This window comes from Anoplophora glabripennis, unplaced genomic scaffold, assembly GCF_000390285.2.
Source record: "Anoplophora glabripennis isolate ALB-LARVAE unplaced genomic scaffold, Agla_2.0 scaffold1, whole genome shotgun sequence".
Classification (NCBI taxonomy): Eukaryota; Metazoa; Arthropoda; class Insecta; order Coleoptera; family Cerambycidae; genus Anoplophora; species Anoplophora glabripennis.
Window position 1 is genome coordinate 206,574 of NW_019417028.1, and position 9,152 is coordinate 215,725.

Below are 9,152 nucleotides of genomic sequence, written 5' to 3' on the forward strand. Positions count from 1 at the left end.
CTTACTATTTTACCACAAAGTACACAACGTCTCCTCTCGTCCATAGTCCCCACTCGTTTGAACAGCTGCGAAACTTTATAGCACTTCATATCTGAAACAAAAAATTTTGTTTATATGTGGACCGTCGACAATCTCGAGAATTATTACCGCTTTAATATAGTTCGGTTATCCTTTCGGGGGTTGCACAGTTTGTCAATATTTTAGCAGTTTAATCGAATAAATAAAACATAATTATAATTAACTAATAACAAAGTGTACGCTGTTTAGTAATTTAGTTTCCAATAACAGATTTTTTGTAGTGTCTACGAGTTTTGTTCGTCTAGTTTTGAAAGCATTTTGAAGAGATAGAAGAAATCTAAACACACTTTTTTATTGCGACTCATAATAGCTTTGTTATCTAATTATAAGAATTGTTACAGGAAATGTTTGTATTCTATTTTCGACTTAGCCTCCCTGCCTTGTAATACACATATAAAATTTTAAAGTACCGTTTGATACAGCAACATTCGAGCTAACAAAGTGCAATTGAAATACCGGAAATTCTCTCAAAAATAGTATTATGCTCAAAACAGCGATTGTTCCTATACCGCTGCTCATACATTAGATATGTTTAGGCTGTTCAAAGAATATTTGCAGGATCAGAACTTTAAAAGATGTACCAAAAAGCCTTTAGGATAAGAGCATCCACCAGTTTGTGAAAGGTAGACCAAACATGTTATGAAGCAGGAGGTCTACGTCAAAAATAACACAATTTCTCTAAGTAACAATGTTATTAAACATCTTTTGTTATTTACGGACCATGTACTTTTAACAGTTGTATCCTGTCTTTCTTTGTCGAGAAAAAATAATATAATTATCCATGACTTTTCGTATAAGTTGTTTGTATTAATTCTGTTTTACAATTTACATACATTAAAACTAAAAAATCTCAAAATCAGTTCGGCTATAAATTAAATATTATTTAAGCACATTCAACCACAGGGTTTGTTAGAAATAAAACAAACCTCGAACTTTTAGTAGTAAATTTGTATATCGATAATATATATATATATATATATATATAGAATATAGACTATGTTAATACCGCAGTGGAGTATTTTTATTAGACCATTTAAATACTGGTTTTTAAAACTTGACATTAATAATGTAATACAAATGGGTCACTGTCAGCTATTAGTATCACACATTGAGTATGTTTTTAGCAATGTTAGTCTTATACTTAACCATCAGCATCACACAGTAGATATGTTTTTAGAGAATCTGTCTTATATTTGTCCTTTACACTAAAAAATTTGTCGTTGCAAAGATTAAACGATATATATTTTTTCTAGCTGTTGCTCTGGTTGTCTATTTCTTTAGATTAACTTTTCTTCTTTTCATACATATCGCAAAAGATAAATTAGACGCCATTGGATGATGTATGGTTTTGGTTCAGAATTTGTTAAATTGTCATAATGATTTTTTATATTATATCTAGTTGTCACTTGTCAGATGTTCCTGTAGATTACCAGGCGTATTCTGCTTACACTATTCTGAATACAGAGATTTATTTTTTGTAAATACGTATAAACAATTTCAAAAACTTACTGTTTTCCCAGAGGTTTGACCTGACTACTTTGTTAAAGAATGAAAGTATTTTTTTTTAATTTAACCCTGTGTTTACATTTTTCTAAGTTCGTAATCGTAATATTATTTACTGATTTTTATAATCCCAATTTCGGTTATACTTATTTAAATTTAAGTTTAGAAAAAAAGAGCTAAATAAAAAATGTAGCGCTTTATTGATGATACTGATTTTATACAGGGTGTTCTTAAGAAATGCGACAAATTAAATTCGCAATAGAGTTTTTTTGGCACACTTAAATATTACAGCAAATTTCATGTATTACCTTTTGAAAAATACTTTGTAAACGAAAACCAAACAAAGTCGTGAACAATGTTTTTAAACAATAAAAATTGACATTTTTTTGTTTTTTTTTATAATATGTATCTCGAAAAATAATGATGGAATCATCTTACTTTCAATAGGACTTTTGTGGAGAATAAAAAACCTATAAAATGGTTTTTTGGAAAAATCTCTAAAATAGACCTTTTTTCAAAAATTCATAACTCCGTCAACTTTGAAGCTGGTAAAACAATCTTGCGGAAAATGACAGATAATAATATGTAGTTTAATCATGCGCAAGATGGTTTCTGTTCGACGCATAGTTTTTGCACAATTGCAATATTAGGGCAAATTAGGGTATTTTTTGCACAACGTGGCGATTTATCAAAAATGGTCTGATTTAAATTCTGAAAACAGCATCTAAAAGTAGACGTCAAAATCTCCAAATTGTATATCTCGGATTTTCGACTGGGTGATGGGAAATATACTAAAATGCCTTTGAAAGTTGCCCAAAACAATTGAACGCTCAAGCCATGCAGAGTCCACCACTCCCTGTTTCTTCCACTACCGCTACCCGACTCTGGCTCGAGTGTACTTTCAATCGTTTTGGGTGACTTTCAAGGGCATTTTTAGCATATTCCCCATCACCCAGGCAAAATCTGAGATATACAAATTGGAGATTGTGTCATCTACTTTCAGATGCCGTCTTCAGAATTAAAATCAGACCATTTTTGATAAATCGCCACGCTGTGCAAAAAAATACCTTAATTTGTTTATAATGCAACTGTACAAAAATTATGCATCGGACAGAAACCATCTTGCGCACGATTAAACTACATATTATTATCTGTCATTTTCCGCAAGATTGTTTTACCAGCTTCAAATTTGACGGAGTTGTGAATTTTTGAAAAAAGGTCTATTTTAGAGATTTTTCCGGATTTTCTCTGTAAAAAATTAACCGAACGGGTCGCACAAAAAACCATTTTATAGGTTTTTTATTCTCTACAAAAGTCTTATTGAGAGTAAGACGATTCCATAATTTTTCGAGATATAAAAAAACCAAAACATGTTATTTTTTTGCATTTTTATTGTTTAAAAAAAAAATTGTTCACGACTTTGCTGGGGTAATCACTTAGGTTTTCCTTTACTAAATATTTTTCAAAAGAAGATACATGAAATTTGCTGTAATATTTAAGTGTACAAACAGCGCCTCTTTTTTCGCTCTATTGGTTGTCCTAATTAGCAATTTGTACTCAGATTAAAGTGATTTATATGCATTACAATACATCTTTTTAAGAATATAGATACTTTTTAAGTTTCAGAGAAGGAACACCCCCATTATCATTTATAAAACTGCTTCTGATAATTAGTTGTTTCCTGCCTATGAGTGTAGTAACCAAGATATGCGTCACCTTAGGAAATTAAATCTTCATTTCTTTAAATACAAAATGACTTGCAGGAAAAGAATAGTACCTTCACAAAAAGTCGTAGTAAGGGAGACGCAGGCCAAATAAAATAACGTTTTAAAACACACCATTTTTAATAAAAATTAATAAAATACAATATAAATGCTTTAATGAATGCATATTAATTCTTACATAATATAATTTTTATTACTTCAAACACTAAACTAATAATTTTTAAGTAACATTGATCAGTTGGGAGAAAAGATACGAATAAAAAGCAAACATAATAATATACTTTTTAAACATTATATTAATTTGATCTTTGAGCATTTAGGAATTTTATGTTATAAATACATTGTACATTGGCACAAAATAAACACATCCCTTTGTTATAGGTGAAAACTGTGAAAAAATTTGCTAGTCGAAGGTGGTGATTATCGTAATTTTTTACAAGACACAATTTAAAATTTTTTTTTACGATCTATCTAAAAGAAATGTATATATTTTTTAGTTAGCAGCATTTGCAGGATGAGAATCGTCTCAATATCCCAGATTTAACACATTCCTTAGTACCGATCTGTTTATATTTATCAAATCACATTTCCCTAAATCTGGAATATCGTTTAATACCAATAAGTTAATTTCATATTCTAGCAGATCTACTATGTTTAACGATATTGCTATTTAGTGGCGGCGTTAGTTTTTATTAACTGGGATCTAGCAATTTCTCCTAATTAACGAATAGAAAAATATTGATATACATATATACTACAGTAAAGTAACTCACCATACAAATGCGTAACGTTTTCGATTTTCAGTTTTAAAATTTCCTATTCTAATTTTATGAATTAAATTCATAGGTAAATGTATATGAAAATTTATTAAATAAATTTATTAAAAGCACAATAGATATATTAATATGTGTATATAAAATATAAATTAACTATCAAAAAGTTAACCGCAACCCTTTATTAAACAACGGAACGTTGTTGAACAGAATGAAAATGTTAACAATAACAAACTTACAAAGCATATTTTATACAATTATTCCCTTTAATTGTTTATACAACTGTACATGATCTTTTGTTACCGTCTTTTAGTTCGATAGACACGATTTTTCATATAACTTTTCTAATTCGTTGAAGCTGCGCCAAATTCAAGCATATTACAAGTTTAGGTTAACAATTTAGCGATATTCTACCGAAAAACTGTTTGACACAAAATCTTATTTATAAATTTAAATTATATCGTTATTTTGGAAAATACTAGGACTTGAATTAATTTTGAGGAATTTACAATAGATGGCGTAACTTATGCTAGACACTTCTTTAACTATATTCACGTCTAAGCTCTCTCGTTAGGTTGTACTTATTGTGTAAACAACATATTTATTCTCGCTCCGATGATGTAAATAATGAGCCAACAAAACACCATTTGCAGAAAGTTTTACTCTTTCTGTTTAACTGAAAGAAAAGTGCTGTTGAAAGTCATAGAGTGCCGTTGGAAACTTACAATGAACATACTTCATCGATAAAACATGTGAGTATTGGTTTCGATGTTTTAGAAGTGGTGATTTCGATACAGCTGACAAAGAACGTTCTGTCAACAGAAAAAGTTCGAAGATGAGGAATTATTCGACCAAGATTTATGTCAAATGCAAGATGAACTGCTGAATCGTTGAATGTTGATCTTAGAACAGTTTCCAGACATTTAAATACACTCGGTATGATTCAAGAGTAAAAAAATTAGGTGCCATACGATGTTGAACGGCGATTTTTCATGTGTCATTGATTCAATGGCAAAAAAGAAAGGGATTTTTGCATTGTATCGTCACTAGCAATGAAAAATGGATACGCTATGATAATCCTAAGCGTAGAAAATTGTGAGTTGTTCTTCTGATACGGAATCCGTATGCTGCCAGAAAAATGGGAAAAAGTAGTAGCTAGTGATGGACAATACTTTGAAAAATAATAATGTACACGATTTTTCACAATAAAGCCTAGAATTTACCAAAAAATCCTTCGAAATTAGTTCACAGTCCTGGTAGATATTTTGCATGTTATTAAAATATTTCGACTACTATTTGGTCCAATAGAAAATACGTAATTAGAGTAATACTAACCCAGTTATAAACAAAGTTTTTCCAAAACTACTCTGAGCAATAAAAATTTATGTCAAACCCGTCGGTCTTTCTAACGGAAACTACTATTGCCTATCGAACTGAAAAATCCCTCAAATAGAGTATATAAACAAAATATTACGTTACAACTAAATATTGCACACAAAACTCGTGTTTTACAAGGTTGCTTAGCACCAATCCTATCATATCACAATCTTTTAGTTATACTCACCCACGTTTTCTTACTAATGCCAATATATATATAAGAAATCTTTAGTATAGATAGTATATCGTTATAAAAACTAACAACAAATATTTTATATCCTATCAAAGAGTTCATAAAAACTAGTATTAATATTAAATTAACCTTTTGTAAAACATATATTAAGCAATCTTTTCTGGAGAAAGAACAAAACCCTTATGACCACACCTATATAACACCAAAATGTAACCAACTTAGTATGTACAATATAAGGTACATGTCAAAAAAAACTTATCACGCAAGTTTAATTTAAGAGAACCTACTCCTCAAGTACACCGTTCCCACAAAGCGCAAAACAAATAAATTTGGTATAATGTCCAACCTACATAAATATTTTAAATACAGAATTTTTCACCATTATACTCAAAAATATGAAACTAGAACTAGAAAGAAAGTCCCTCATAAAATTACAAACTTATTATTGGACGAAAAGTGTCATTTTTACAATTCACGTCTGCAAATTACTTCACGTCCGCTATAATCACGAAGAATAAATTAATAAGTGTGAAATAATAGCGGATGTGAAGCAATTGTGTCCGTGAAGTATTTATATATGTAAAATATTTCATGACTGATTTAATTTATGATATCCTACTTTTTTATGGCGTAGGAACATAGAAAATATTCATACCGACAAATAATTTTTTTGCACACTACAGAGCGAGAAAGAGAGAATAATACACTACAGACAACAATGTCATTCACATGTGTAAAGAGCATTTTCCCCTCTATATCTCTGACTCTAGTAGGTTGCATTTTTTTCACTAATTTGGATAGAACACCTTTTTATATAATCTCTATAACGTTCTACGGGTGTATATCTCTTATAACAAGGAAGACATATTCAAAAACATGCCATCATTTGTTTACGTCAGCGGTATTCAAACTGTGTTCCGCGGAACCCTGGGTTTCCCCGCAACTTCTTTGGGGGTTCCGCGACTTTGCCAAAAATTCAAAATTTTGAAATTAACAATATTGATATTACAAAATTCAAAAAAATTTATACTCTTAAAACTAGTATTTATAAATATATTTTATAATCATTAAAAAATGTGTTTGAAAATATTTTTAGATCTGGGGGTTGCTCAAAACAATCGAAAGGTTACGTAAGTCCGTAAATGTTTGAAGACCGCTGGTTATTATATATTAGTTATTTTAAAAAGAGTGATACTGTAACTGGCAAAACAGAATTACAATTTTCTTTTTTTAATATATTAATTTTTTTAGTTTCCCTCGTATGGCAAGAATATACCAGCAAATTTTTGACCGGTAAGCATAATTTTCGAGTGTAATGATTTGATTTGCAACACACAAAATTTTGGTCGATTAATTAGAAGTTTTAAAAAAATTCTTATAAACCTAAACCAAAAAATACGTCTTAACTACTTAATAGATTACTTAAAGAAATCCGCTTATGCTTGTGAAACCCTTTAAGTCTTCAATCACTTTAATAACCCTGTTTTATATCTACAATTTATTAACAGTCTCAAATTTTAAGGGTCGCGTCGATTAAACGGCGCTTTGTGGAAACAGGCGATCACGGTGAATTTCATTCACGCATTTCGAGTTTGGGTTCTCTCATAACAAATTCTTACATTTAACAGTAATGTTTCGATTAATTTTAGAGTTAAAATTAACTGTAAAATTTTACCAACTAATTTAACTAGTCAAAGGCCGCGAAAAATACCTCTATGTGTAGGTATTATGTAAAATTCGAGATATTCTTAACCTTATAATTAATTTTATAATAATAAAACTTCTAGTTATATATATATTAATTAATTGAGATGAGATGATGAGGTAATACAAAGTAATAAATTGCACTTAAAACAGTAAAAACTAGTTAGTTTGGCAATAACATATTTAAATAGAGATAAATAAAAATAGGATTTAGAGAAACGTGGAAAGTAAGTCAAAATATAGCTTCCACAAAAGTATGGTATGGATCTTGCGACGACTTTTACTTAATTTCCACGATGATAACGACTAACCTCGTCTACTTTACTTCTACTGCCTTTTTTTGTCCTTTATTCGCCTAATATAAATGATTTTACGGACGGGTATAAGCTATATTAACTATGATGAGTTGTTTTTTTTTTTTAATTGGGTCATATTCCAAAAAACATCACAGATATCTTACTTTTCTTAGGTTATTAAAAATCTTTATTCCTAGTCTTCAACACAAATATATTTACTTAAAGAGATATCGCTTGGCGAATATTACACTCAAAGATAGTATAGACTAGAATAGAAAAATTTTGCATCGAAATTTATTCAAATTGAAGGGCTTAAATATATTTGTGTCCAAGGATTTTATGTACATATAATAATTGCAACACACACCAACGTCGGTTTCGTAAAGTATTTCAATTGACCTTTCTGAATTGTTAGAGTCGGTACAATGGAGAGTACTTGAGCACAAAATAGGACTGAAAACGTCTGCTGGGTATGGAAACGTCGCTATGTTGATAGTACCGTTGCAGGCTCATACTTTTCTAAACATTCCTATCTCTTTCGAAAACTTTAAGAGATAGTGGCACTGTCCAGAAAAATAAAAAACAAAAGCAAAATGCTTTCTATTGAGGATACAGGGTGTTAAAATGTTACCCAAACGGAAATCAACGGAAAATAATATAACATTAAAATAAATATAAAAAAAATGACAAAAGTTATCTTGTGAATGCTATGCCCAGCCACCAAATTTCAATATTTTATATTTCATAACGAATTTTCAGTTTTTTCAGATTTTTCAAGAACGCCAGAAAACTTGGAAGTGTTTATTTCGCTCTCAAATGTATGAAAGTATCGCATTTTAATCTGATTTAACGTACATTGTAACTCTTTAGGTTTACGAGATACTAAGGGCAGGAAATTAAAAACGGTCCACTCTGTATAAATTATTTTAAAAATATTTTGTCCTAGAAATTAAAGTGTTTTTGCCAAATTCAGATGTTTAATAAAATAATTAAAAAGAAAGTTTTATCAGTTTTTACAAAATAATTTAGATTTCCAAAAAAAAAACAACTTGAAAGACACGTAATACTAAAATTTGGCAAAACAAAATTATTTTTCAACAATTTTTTTTAAACATTAACACCCTGTATCAAAAAATTATGCTGTGAAATGATTAATTCAAAATTTCAAAACCAGTGCCAAAAATTCTTTTGGTTTATGAATTCAGAAAATTATTTTGGTAAATAGGCCAACCAATAGAGCGAAAAAAGAGGTTGATTTTAAACTTAAATATTACAGCAAATTTCATGTATTTTCTTTTGAAAAATACTTGGTAAATGAAAACCCAAGTGATTTCCCCAGTAAAGTCGTGAACAATTTTTTTCTAAACAATAAAAACTGCAAAAAAGTTAATTTTTTTGAATTTTTTTATAATATCTCAAAAAATAATGATGGAATCGTCTTACTCTCAATAGGACTTTTGTAGAGGATAAAAAAAATCTATAAAATGGTTTTTTGTGCGACCCG